The sequence below is a fragment of the Heloderma suspectum genome, chromosome 3 (genome assembly GCF_057233095.1).
Source record: "Heloderma suspectum isolate Gila_16-S chromosome 3, 16-S_ref, whole genome shotgun sequence".
NCBI classification, from domain to species: domain Eukaryota; kingdom Metazoa; phylum Chordata; class Lepidosauria; order Squamata; family Helodermatidae; genus Heloderma; species Heloderma suspectum.
This window is the reverse complement of record NC_139460.1, coordinates 321,595,799-321,608,795: the sequence shown is the minus strand read 5'-3', so window position 1 is coordinate 321,608,795 and position 12,997 is coordinate 321,595,799.

The window sequence follows — 12,997 nt, the reverse complement described above, 5'->3', positions numbered from 1 at the left end:
TCCCCCCCACCGCGAACAAGCTGCGAGAAAAGGTAAGTGACTTTCGTCCACCCCTAACAGAAATGCAAGAAGCAGAAATACGGAAAATGAGGTTTGTGCGTATTTCTAGTCTGCATGACTGGGAAGGAGGCACTGAAGGAAAGAATTACATAGGTATGTAGATAAATATAGTATATAATTCCCGCTAGTGTGACAGTGGTATCACCATTATGGGCATATTTCTTGCCCTTTTTATTATGTATGTATGTATTTATTTAGGTATTTCACTTCTATTCCGCACAATAGCCGAAGCTCCCTGGGCCGCCATTCACAAACATTTCAACCAAAAAGCACACAGTAAAACAATAATTTATTTCCCTATTGAAAAGCACTGCCCAAACATATGCGCGCATATATTGATTTATAAATGAAGGAACTATCTTTTTCTTTCTGTATTTTCTGCTTGTGAACATATTCTCTCAAATGATGGAGTAAAATTCTAAGTTTTAGGAGAGATTTGCCCCATAATAGCACATATCTTCTTGCTTGGTGGCTATCAACTTACAAGTGTTAAGGAATAGTACTTCGTAATTGTTATGAAGAAATTGAGGATAATGGCCCATTTCAATCTGAATGAAGCGACCGTCATTCAGGTGGGAAGGGGCTTGCTTGCTCTCCTCTTTTTCTATTCCCTCCTCAATGTCTCCCCACCCCCCACAACACCTGGATCTCTCTGTGGCTGTGGCATTTCTCAATTCATTGAATGCCCAAAAACAGACGGGACCTATTAGCTGCACTATGAATTTTTTTCGCCCAGAAAATGCGCATATATGGAATCAAGTAAATACGCAAAATCAGAAGGACCCTGGGAACTGTGCAATTTTTTTCGCCCAGAAAATGTGCATATATCCAGATGCACACATCAGGGACAAATGCACAGAAAAAGAAGGGATAGCCACCGGAGTCGTTCACGGAGCAGCTTGTTCGGTGAGAGCCAGGGAAAGCATGCGAACAGGATCACCATAGCGCCTGAGTTTTTGCGTGATTGCTTGACTGCAACTAAGCAGGGCTGGGTGAGAGGGAGGGTTCACGGACTCCAGTTCGGGAGGCCGAACTGTAAGGCAATCGTCGAACATGAAGCTGGAAATGAATGTCCGCCACATCCTTAGCATGCTGACACATCCTGCACCAGCCTGTGCTGCAGGAGTCCCAACTCTGCCTGCTTCTCCCATAGCAGCCTACTGCTGTGTACACTGTGGTGAAGTGTCCACTGCCCAGCCACCATCCTGCAGCTCTCCAACCGATTACAGATGCCAGACAGGGGGCTGGGATACACCTTGGTGCTGCCCATTCCAGGGGCATCTCTCATGGTCAGGGTGAAGATATACATGATGCAGCGCCCTCGCACACGGCCTTCACCATGCTGGCTCCTCCATCTGTGACCATTGTCAGGGTGGAGACTGAGCCCATAGAGCCCCAGAGCAGTTCTGATTCTGAGGAAGAGCAACAACCCATGGGAGAGGAGCCCGCTCATCGCTCACAGGCACAGCGGCAGGGAGAGATTCCTCCTGCCTGCATTCCTGAGAGAGAGAGTGACCCTGGCCGCGAGAGAGCGGGCGATGGGGTCTTGCTGGACACTCGGCGCAGATGCAGGGAGCAGCGCCAGATGGAGGGCGCTGAGAGGAGGCGCTCTGCTCGCTTGGTGCTAAAACAATGGTCGCGTCCCGAGGACCTATGGGAAAGAGGGAGGACCTCTCCATAGCCCATAAGTTCAGAGGTTTCCCGCTCTTCTCCTTTGAATGGGGACCAACTGCCTTACCTGGAGCTTAGGCTACTCTGCTAACTACCCCAGTGCAGTTCTTTGCTTAGTCACTGGTGATTAGCATCTGAAAGGGTCATTAATTTGTAAAAGGAATAAAGCCTTGGACAGAATCCTTTTCGTCTGTGTCTTGAGTTGGCTGTTGGAGGGGACTGCAAGAGGCAGCTAGGGTGCGCCTGACAACCATGTACTGCGGGTGGGCTGGTGCCCAGCCAGCCACCCCTCCACCATGTGGTTCATGGCCTCCATAATCTTTGCTGCCGTGTGGGACTGGGCCATGACTTGCACGTGAAGAAGGGCCCAGCAATACCCATCCTTCCCAGCCCTAGAAGTGCTGGCTGCTACTGTCCCTGGGGCTGCCCACCGGTGAGCCATCAGGGTCAAGGAAGCCTGTGCTCTGACCTGGTGGGACCAGATGTCCGAGGTGAGGTGCGCCATCTGCACCTCTGCCTGACAGAGATGGTCCAGCACTTTCTCCCTGCATGCCCGGTACAGGAGGGCACCACCTGCCTGCTAAGGGTGGTGCAACATGGCAGTTTGTACTAGGGCCATCAACCTCTTGAACTCCATGTTTTTAACGAGGCTGAATGGCTGGTCGTCCAATGCCACCATCTTGCCGATGCAGTTGGTGATCTGGTCAGGCTCTGGAAACCTCCACCCTGTGGACTCATACTTCCCACACCCCGTCTCATCCATGGTGGCCTTCCTAAGCCTCTTGGGGGTGAGAGACAGAGAGCTTGCCAGAGTTCCAGCACCACCAGCCTCCTGCTTGCCCCTGCTGCCCGGCTGCTGGGACGTGGGGGGCTCTTCCCTGAGCAAGACCGATTGGTGCTGCCTCCTTATGTGCAGGAGTGGGCTGCTGCTGGCTTTTGTGCCCTGGCTTCCCTCCCTGCTCGGAAATGCCTTGCAGGGGCAGCAAACAGCAGTGCTGGGATCCGCTCCCACCTCAAAGTGGCCCCACACGATGCTACCCTGACATTTCTGTGGAGACAGAAACTGCCTGTCTTGAGTCTCGAGGGTCACCACAGGAGCAGGGGGAACAATGGAAGAGGGGTCGGGTGGTGGAGGTTGAGCCTCTGCCTGCTGCTCGTCTTCCCCCACACCCTGGCAGATCTCCTCCTCCTGACCCTCCACCATGCTCAGGACATCCAACACCTCGGCCATGACGTCCCTCAGCGGGCTCCATCTTCCACAACACAAGAAGGAGATGGATGGTGCTCCTTTTGCAAGCATGCTAGTGCTGCTGCTTGCACCAGCCTCCTCAAAGTGTGACCTCCGGGCACCATGACTGGCCTCTGCACTCTGCTGCCCCACACCAGGACGCACTGTCCTGACTGGGGGCAAGCCAGCTTGGCTACCGGTGCTGTTGGTCCCAGCAGCACCTCGCCCACCTCTGCCCCTGCCAAGACCCCGAAGATGCCTCATATTGGGCTTGCTTTGCCACAGAGCGCAGTATTAATTTTAAATAATATATGTTGATGTGGATAGTGCTTTGCCACACGCTGTTTGCGTGACCACAGCGTGAGCACACACAGGACACACACAGACACGCAAGAGCAAAAGCAAAGTAAATACTGAACTACCTACAAGCAAGGGGCGGGGGAAGGAGTACGGTACACTGTCTATAATCCTAACCCAAGAGAAAAGGGGTTTTAATTTTTTGTATTCTTCTTTTTAGGGAAAAGATATAGAGTTCAAAAATGGGAAGGGAAAGAATACAGGAATTGAGAAGGGTGAGGTGGGGGGACCCAAAGCACAAGGAAAGGGAAGTACTCTGTGTGTGTGTGTGTGTGTGTGCGTGCACGTGTGCGTGTATGTGTGCGTGTGTGTGTGTGTGTATATATGTATGTATGTATGTATATATATATAAAGGGAAATCTAATAAGAATGGTTGAATTGAATGGTTGAATTGGGTGGTGTGGTATAATCTCTCTTTAAGATTAACTGTTTCCCAGCACAGCTGCAGAGTTTTTTTTAACTAGCTAAGTGTTTTTGGTTAGCCTATTCCTAGCAGAGAGGTTATGCTGGTGCTTGGCTATCTGCTATATGGGAGCCTTCATTTATATGTGAGCTTATTCCACAGAACCCTTGAAGGAGAAGTCATTACACGGGTGAAGTGTACGGGTGAAGTGCCAGATGACGGGAGGAGGGCTAATGTTGTCCCTATCTTCAAAAAGGGTAAAAAACCTGGGAACTACAAACCAGTCAGTCTGACATCAATCCCTGGGAAAATTCTGGAGCAGATGATGAAGCAATCCATCTGGAAGCACCTTGAAAAGAATGCAGTGATCTAGGGATGTATGAAATTGCCCTTACCTGTCTCTGCCGGGTAGGGATGTCTGAGAATTTCGCCACGAATCTTGGGGAGGCCAAATGCCAGCACATTCGGCCCTCCGAAATTGGTGGCGAAATGGTCTGCCCCTCCCTCCCCGGGACGGGACTTACCTTGGGCATTTCCTCCTGGTGGCGGTGGCTCCGGCGGCGGTTCAGCGGCGGTTCGGTGGCGGTTGCAGCGGCCGGTCTTCCAACCGGCTGCCGCCACCACCATCATTTCCAGTAAAACAAAAAGAAAAACATGTGATAGGCTACGTAAATATTTACGTAGCCTATCACAGCTAGATTTTTAAAAAATACTGTGATAGGCTATGTAAATGTTTACGTAGCCTATCACGGCTGAGTGAAAACAAAAACAAAAACCCGCACTTAGGCAAATAGATGCTATGCTATTTGCGTTCCCCTTATTTTCTCCGTAGTCTACATAAATGTTTACGTAGACTAGACGTGCCAAAATAAGGAACGCAAATGGCGGCGCCCATGGGCGCCGCCATTTGCATACGCGTGGTTTTTTTTTTCCCACTCAGCCGTGATAGGCTACGTAAACATTTACGTAGCCTATCATGGCTGACTGCAGGGATGCAAATGGCGGTGGCTACGGCCACTGCCATTTGCGGCCCGGCTGGCCAGAATTCGGGGGTGGAGGGACGGAGCGCCTCCCCGCCCAGCCAGAATTTCAGGGGTGAGGGACGGAGCGCCTCCCCCCCCACCATGAATCAAATTTTGACACAGGTAAGAGACTTTTGTACATCCCTACCACCGGGTTCTGCTGGGGGGGGAGGCGCTCCGTCCCTCCCCCTGGAATCCTCTCCCCCAGAATCCTGGCCGGCCGGCTCCACTCCGCGGGGATTCCATGGAGCCGCCGGCAGGCTCCGCCAGCAGCCGGACATCTGGCCGCTGGCTAGCAGGGACGCAAATGGCGGTGGCCATAGCCACCGCCGTTTGCGTCCCTGTAATCAGCCGTGATAGGCTACGTAAATCTTTACATAGCCTATCACGTCTTACTTTAAAAAAAAAACAACACGCGCGTACGCAAATGGCAGCGGCTACGGCTGCCGCCATTTGCGTTCCTTATTTTGGCCCGTCTTAGTCTACGTAAATATTTACGTAGACTAAGACGGCAAAAATAAGGGGAACGCAAATAGCGTAGTGGACGCTATTTGCGTTCCCCCGTATTTTCGCCGTCTTAGTCCATGTAAATATTTACGTAGACTAAGACAGGCCAAAATAAGGAACGCAAATGGCGGCTGTACGTGCTTTTTTTTTTAAAAAAAAGTCAGACGTGATAGGCTACGTAAGGATTTACGTAGCCTTTCCCTCCCCCCCCGGCCTGAAGCGCCTCCCCCCCACTGCGAAGCAAGCTGCGGGACCAGGTGAGTCCCTTTCGTACATCACTAGGTCTGTAGGGTTCATGTTGTACATACAGCTGAACCTTTGACACAGGAATGGTTGTTTGATATATATTCTGATGTTTCTGAAGGTTCAGGTGACTTTGAAGGTTCTCACCACATACACATTGATCCAACAGTTGTTCCTGTTATTCATGGATGTCGGAAGGTGCCTTTTGCAGTACTTGATAGGTTGAAGGATACTTTGTGCCAGATGGAGAGTGCAGGAGTGATATCTGAAGTTACAGGCCTCACAGATTTGGTGAGCAGCCTTGTTAATACTGAAAAAAAGAATGGGATGCTGCATGTATGTCTTGACCCTCATGATCTCAGTAAGGCAGTTTGAAGGCAGCATTATCCTATCCCTACAGTTGAAGAAGTTTTGAGTTATCTAGCTGGAATGAAAAACTTTACTATTATAGATGAGAAAGATGGTTATTGGCCTGTGAAGCTGGATAAATCTTCATCATCTTTATGTATATTTAATACATCCTGGGGAAGGTATTGCTTTCATCATCTGCCGTTTGGGCTTAAATCTTCTAGTGAAGTGTTTCAGCAAATAATTGAGGAGACTTTTGGGCACATCAAAGGGGTGTATATGACAGCTGGTGATATGATCATAGCAGCAGAGACAGTTGAGCAGCATGATCAGATTTTACATCAAATTATGGAAACAGTATGTGCTAAGAACATCAAATTCAACAGAGAAAAGATTCAGTCTAAGGACTTAGGGATGTACGAAAGTCACTTACCTTTTGACGAAACGTGATTCGAGGTGAGGGGAAGGCGCCCCGTCCCTCCCCCTGAAATTCTGGCCGGGGGGAGGCACCCTGTCCCTCCCCCCCGAAATTCTGGCCGGGAGGGGAGGCACCCTGTCCCTCCCCCCTGAAATTTTGCCCGGGGGGGAGGCGCCCCGTCCCTCCCACTGCGGATCCTGGCTGGCCGGGTCTGCAAATGGCAGCGGCCGTAGCTGCCGCCGTTTGCATCACAGCTGAGTAAAAAACAAACAAACAAACTGCGCGTACGCAAATGGCGGCACCCATGGGCGCCGCCATTTGCGTTCCTTATTTTGGCATGTCTAGTCTACGTAAACATTTACGTAGACTATGGCGAAAATAAGGGGAACGCAAATAGTGTAGATGCTACGCTATTTGCGTTCCCCTTATTATCTCCATAATATATGTAAATGTTTACGTAGACTAGACGTGCCAAAATAAGGAACGCAAATGGCGGTGCCCATCGGCGCCGCCATTTGCGTACGCGCGGGTTTTTTTTTTTTAACTCAGCCGTGATAGGCTACATAAACATTTATGTAGCCTATCACGGTATTTTTTAAAAATCTAGCCGTGAAAGCTACGTAAATCTTTACGTAGCCTATCACGTTTGTTTTTTGTTTTTTTGTTTTGTTTTACTGGAAATGGTGGTGGCGGTGGCAGCCGGTCGGAAGACTGGCTGCCACAGCTGCTGCCGCCGAACCGCCACCAGAGCCGCCGCTGCCAGGGAGATTCGCCCAAGGTAAGTCCTGTCCCAGGGGGGCGGGGGGGCAGAATGTTTCGCCACCGATTTCGGGGGGCCGAATGCACTGGCATTCGGCCTCCGCGAGATTTGTGGCAAAATTCTCTGACATCCCTATCTAAGGTTGACTTTGTGAAATATATGGGTCAGATAGTGACAGCTCAGGGAGTTCATCTTGATGATGATAAAGTTAAGGCCATTTGAGAAATGACAGCTCCGCAAGATAGACAAGGTGTGCTCAGATTTTTAGGGTGTGTACAATAACTGTCAAAGTATATTCTACGGGAGGCAGAATTGACGGCACCATTAAGAAATTTGCTAAGAAAGAATGTAGTGTTTCAGTGGATGCCAGAATGCTAGAAGGTGTGTGAAATGATTAAACAGCAGTTGGGTCAGATACCTGTACTCCAATATTTTGATGTTACCAAATCAGTTGTTGTGTAAGCTGATGCATCAGTGGAATGTTTTGGGTGCATGTTTGCTTCATGAGAATAAACCGGTGTCTTATGCGTCAAGGTCGCTTAGCATCTCAGAGCAAAACTATGCTCAAACAGAGAAAGAATTACTTGCTGTTTTATATGAAAAAAGAAAATTCCATCAATATGTGTTTGGCAAAGTTGTCTTAGTCCAGACCAATCACAAACCTTTGGAAACAATTTTTTAAAAGCCTGTAGGTGCTGCTCCTGTTCGCTTGCAGCAGATGCTCTTAGAGCTCCAGAGGCACCAACTTAATGTAGCGTATACCCCAGGCGAGTGAGGGCCGAGAGGCTGTGGGATTTCACCTGGCCTCCCGCTGGCTCCCTGAGCTGCCCTTCGGCCATACCTCCATCTGCTCCTCCTCCCCTTGGCAAGTGTTTAAGGTGGGGCTGCCAGAGGCAGCGCCCCTGCGGTGCCAAGTGCCGCAGTTGGTGCAACACTTCGAGACACATGAGGGATGTGCGAGTCCTTTCTTTTTTCTGTCTCTCTCCTGTTTAGGTTGTTGTGTTTATTTTAAGGATGGTTTTAAGCAGCGCAAATTAAGGGCGGATAATTCTGCGTCTGGAACCTCCCCTAAACTTAAACAATTGTGTACTGATGATTTTATAACCTACTCTGTCACATCAGCTGCACACAGATTTGTGCAGCAAAAGCCATCCTTTTTTTTTAAACTACCCATGCCAATATTTGATAACGTCTCAGAAGGCATCGGTGATCCTATGGCACAAGCTTTGGGTGAACCGCTTTTCGAGAGCCTGCTCTTGGCTGACTGCCCCATTAAAGCAGACTTGGATGCCTCAGTTGATGCCTCAGTCCCTCCTTTGGAGCAGGATAAGAGAGCTCTTTCCTTTAGTATGCCAAGTAGGGGTGTACGAACCCCACTCACCGGTCCAGTTCGGGCGTCCGTGGGTGCAGGAGGCAATCCGTCCCTCCCCCTGGAATCCTCCCTGGCCGGGTCCACTCTGTGGCGAGTCTGCGGAGCCGCCAGCTGGGCCTGTCTGCAGCCGGACTTCCGCCCACAGCCGGTCTGCAGTGCAGACGCAAATGGCGTCTGGCATAGCAGACGCCATTTGCAAGCTAGCTTTAGCCATGATGGGCTACATAAATCTTTACATAGCCTATCACGTGAAGGGACAGGGACGCAAATGGTGTCCGCTACGCCATTCGCATCCCTGCTGTTTGCCGTGATAGGCTACGTAAATATTTACATAGCCTATCATGGCAAAAGCAGGTACGCAAATGGCATTGGCTACGCTGGATGCCATTTGCGTCCGCAGCCCGGCAGCGGACGGCTGCAGACTCAAGAGGACAGAACCGGGCCCGGACCTGGCTGGCAGCAGGTAGGGTCCATCCCAACAGAACTTCACGGGGTGGCGGGGGGAAGTAGTCTGTTCCGCCATGGACTCCGTGGCAGATTTCTCATTGGAATCCGTGGCGGATTTCTCAGCCATCCCTAATGCCAAGTCTCCTGCGCAACAATGATTTGGAGATGCCCTCTAAACACCTTCTCCTGAACTCCAAAGTGATTACTAAACTTTTCCAGGAAATCCAGGTTGATGGTGACAAGCTTTAAATCTCACTTAGAGGTGTTTGTTGAATTGCTTGGTCAGGGTTTTCCAGTGGCGAACAAGGAACTACCAACTATAGTCACAGAGGAAGAAAGCTCAATTTCAGACCTCTCTTTGGACAAATCCTCCTTCTGTTTGCTGGAGATTGTCCCCCCGCTGCCTCATCTGAGTGTCCTTGCCGAGGAGGTGGGCTGATTGGATCCTAAAGCAGCTAAGATAGATGTTGCCGACTCAAAACACAACTCAGTCAGGGTTCTAAAGAGTAGTCAAAGTTCTGATAATAGATTCCCCAAGAGGAGGAATCTGGGGGAAACTAAATGTATGTTTAATAACAGTTTGGGAGCAGGGGCTGGCAAATTGTCAGCACATAGAACAAATGCTCGCAAGAAGGCAAAATGGTTAAATTTTAAATCATTGTTAACAGTATCAGATAACAGCCAGGATGCTGAAATGAAGGACAAACTGGTGAGGCAGGTCAAGCATCTCAAAGGGGAGAAAATACAAATGAACTCCCCCAGCCCTCAGTCCAAAATTACTCAGTACGCAGACAGACCCTATCGGCCTAGTTTTTTGAAACAGGAGCAATCAATTGCACATCAAAGACCCCCCACTGTATGATAGAGACCAGTCTTGTCTGATTTTAATGAGAAGCCATCTAGTCTTCTCAAATTTGGTTCTTCCCAAGGTTTACTCAGCTTATAGAAATAAGGTAGAAGACTTTCTGCAGGCGCTGAGACATTCTGGTCTTAAGGACCTTATTTCCCTGGATACAATAGAAGTAGAATACCTCTCAAGCTCCAGATTTTTGGCCTCATTTGAGGACATACACACTGCTAATTACATCCTAAAGAGCAGACCAGTGCTGGAGAGGAAGGGGATACTGGTCACCAGATACTTCAGGAATATTGCTAACCCTGTCCTGGTTAGGCTCCAAGGGGAAGCCCCCCAAGTAACCTCTGAGGAAGAACAAAATACATTACCTTCTGGAGATTACCACAAACAATGCGCCCAAGCTGGGGTGGGTGACTCTAGGAGCTCAAATAGGCAGCAAGTAGCGTTATATAAATTAGTGAGAAACATAATTCCTTAGTTGGCTACCAACCCTGTGGAGCAGGCTGCACTGAACTGCTCGCATTTTAGGTGCCGCCCCTCACCTACAGGTGCCGGTGAAATTCAGGTTTCCTTCTCAGAGGAAGAAGCAGACCTGGTGAAGCATTACCAGCGTTTGACTACCCCCAGACAGGAGGAGCTACTGTTTAATTTGTGCTCTCTTCAGGAATTACTGAATTACCACCAGAATAGAGAGGATAGGCCACAGGGTGATGCAAACGCTCTACCTCTGCTCGAGTCGTATTTGCATGAAGGATTAGCTGCCTTGGAGAAACTACTGCCCCACTATGAAGCCACTTTGCCGGCATGGTTTAAGCTTTTGCCACCCAAGGCACAGGAATGATCCATTAGGGGTCCACTTTTCCTGCAAGACTCTCTGTTCATTCTCATGAGTGATGAGAGGGGTGTTCTTACTTCACCACAGGTGCGCTCCCACTCAGGGGTAACTCCTCCTTTGGACATTTACTCTACCCCTCAATCCCCCCCCCCCAAGTTTCTTTAAACTGTTGACTAAGCAGCAGATGGGTTGAAAAAAACATTCCTAGATTTAAAGATTCTGTCTTGGAATATTTCCGGATGGCATGGCCAGATAGTGGACAAATGCCCTCACCCCGGGGCCAGCTTGTCTGGCTGAAAGGGGGGGGCATTGCTGGTGGGTGGGGTGGCAAGACGTAGGGACCTCTGATTGGTGCACCCCAGTGGCACCACCATGCAAGGAGGGGCAGGCTGAACTGCCTTAAACTCAGCTCCCCCTCCCAATCTCAGCTCTCTGGCTCGATGCAGCTGTACAGAACGACAGCTCTGCCTTGAAACCAATGAAGGACACCTGCCTCCTGGAGATCAGCTTCGTCGTCGTTGCAGCCTCCGGACTCTGAGTGCAATCAGCGCGCCCAAACCGCTTCACATCGATGCTTGCCTTGGCTCCAGCATTACCGGTGCTCGCGGCGGGGCGCTCGCGCTCCGGCGCGGCTGCCTCGTGCCTGGCGCCTACCCTGCTGGCAGGAGCGCCGACGTTGGTGGCAGCAGGCGCTGGGGCTCAGCGCCTGTTGCCGCCGGCGGTTTGCGGGCCCCTGTGGGCCCCAGGGCTTGCGGCGGTAGCTTGCCCGCCCCCCCTTTTCCGCGCCTACCCGGCTCCGGGTTTCCTGGCACGCGAGGCTTGGGCGCTCGTGTCCAGGCGCTGCCCCCTCCTTGGCCACCTCTTGCCGCATTGGTGGGAGGCCCGGCGGCGTGCGCCCGGGAGTGGCGCTTCTTGTCCGGCTCCCCTCCAGGGGCGCCGCCGCTTGCGGCTGGTTGCCCGCTCGCCCGCCCCACCTTGTATGCCTTCTGCGGCGGTCTCAGCGTGCCGCCGCCGCCGCACCCCAGGGTTGCCGTCGCTGTCAAGCGCGGCGCCTCTGTCCCGCTCCCCTGTGGGGGCGTCGGCGTTTATGGCGGGGGTGCGCCTACCCCCTTGTTCCGCCTCCTCCTCCGGGGGTCGCGGCATGCGAATGCCGCCGTGCCCCCGGGGTGCCACCGGACTGCACCGGCGGTGCACATCTGGGAGCGCCGCCTGTGTCGTCCTCCCCTGCAGGGGCGGTGGTGCTGGCGGCGGCGCGCCCGCCCAACCCCCCCCACTTCCTCCTCCAGCGGTCGAGGCATCCTTATGCTGCCGCGGCCCCGGGATTGCCTCGCTCGTGGCGGGGCGCGCGGGCTGGGGCGCCACCCCTCCGGGCAGCGGGTCGCAGCGCCGACGGGAGCGGCGGCCTTTATAGGGGTGGCACGCGCCCGGCTGCGGCGCCGGTTGCTGCCGGCATTTTCCGGCCTGCGAGGCTGCTGCCCTTATGACGGCAGCGTGTCCGCCCCCCCCCGATTCTCCAGCTCTCGCTGCTTCCGGGAGCACAGAGTGCTTGCGGCGGCGGTGTGCGCACCCCCGCAAAGTCAAGGAAACACCCCCCAAATAAATAAATAAATAAATAAATTAGAAATTAAATAAATAAATAATTATAAATAAATTATAAATAAATAAATAAATAACTGAATAGATTATAAATAAATGAATGAATGAATGAATAGATAAGAAAGAAAGAAAGAAAGAAAGAAAGAAAGAAAGAAAGAAAGACGGGGGAAAAGGCAGCGCCCATATTCAGGCCCGGCTCTGGTGGTTGCAGGCCCTTCCCGTGCCTTGTGGGCTCCGGTTCTTACAACAGGCGACAATCCCCCCCCCTCCGCGCCACTCACCTCTTTAGCCGTTATCGGCCGCGGAGTGTGGCCCTCCTATCTGGCATCCAAGACTCTCTGCCTTGGCTTGATCTCGGGTCCGCGGATCTCGAAGCCTGGGGGGTGTTGCCTGTTGCCCTCGGAGCCCAGCGTGTAGCCTCCTGCTGCATTTTCTAGGGGTGCTGGTTGGAGTGTTGGATTAGGTCCGGGCACCCGGGCCCTTGCCTCTTCCTCGCCAGCATGGTGCCAAGCTTAACCCACTTTCTACATCATGCCCCCCAAGAAAGGCCAAGGTAGAAAGAAAGGGAAGGGTAGGGCTCCGCCTCCCCTCCCCAAGAGACCGCTGCCAAGGCCTGAATCTGAGTCTGAGGAGGAAGCAGACCTGGTACTGGCATCAATTCTTGTTCCTTTGGAAGCTGATGAGTGTTCCTCGGGGATCTCTCCCCCGCCCCCGGCCAGACCATAGAAACCCTCGGCTGTCCAGTCCAAGCAAACACGACACCAGACTCAACGCTCACTAATACTTTCTATTTCAGCTCATCTGGAAGCTGTTAAAGCCTCCACTTCCTCTCCATTAGCTCTTCTGGATGGCTCACTGCCCACGGTTGAGCTCC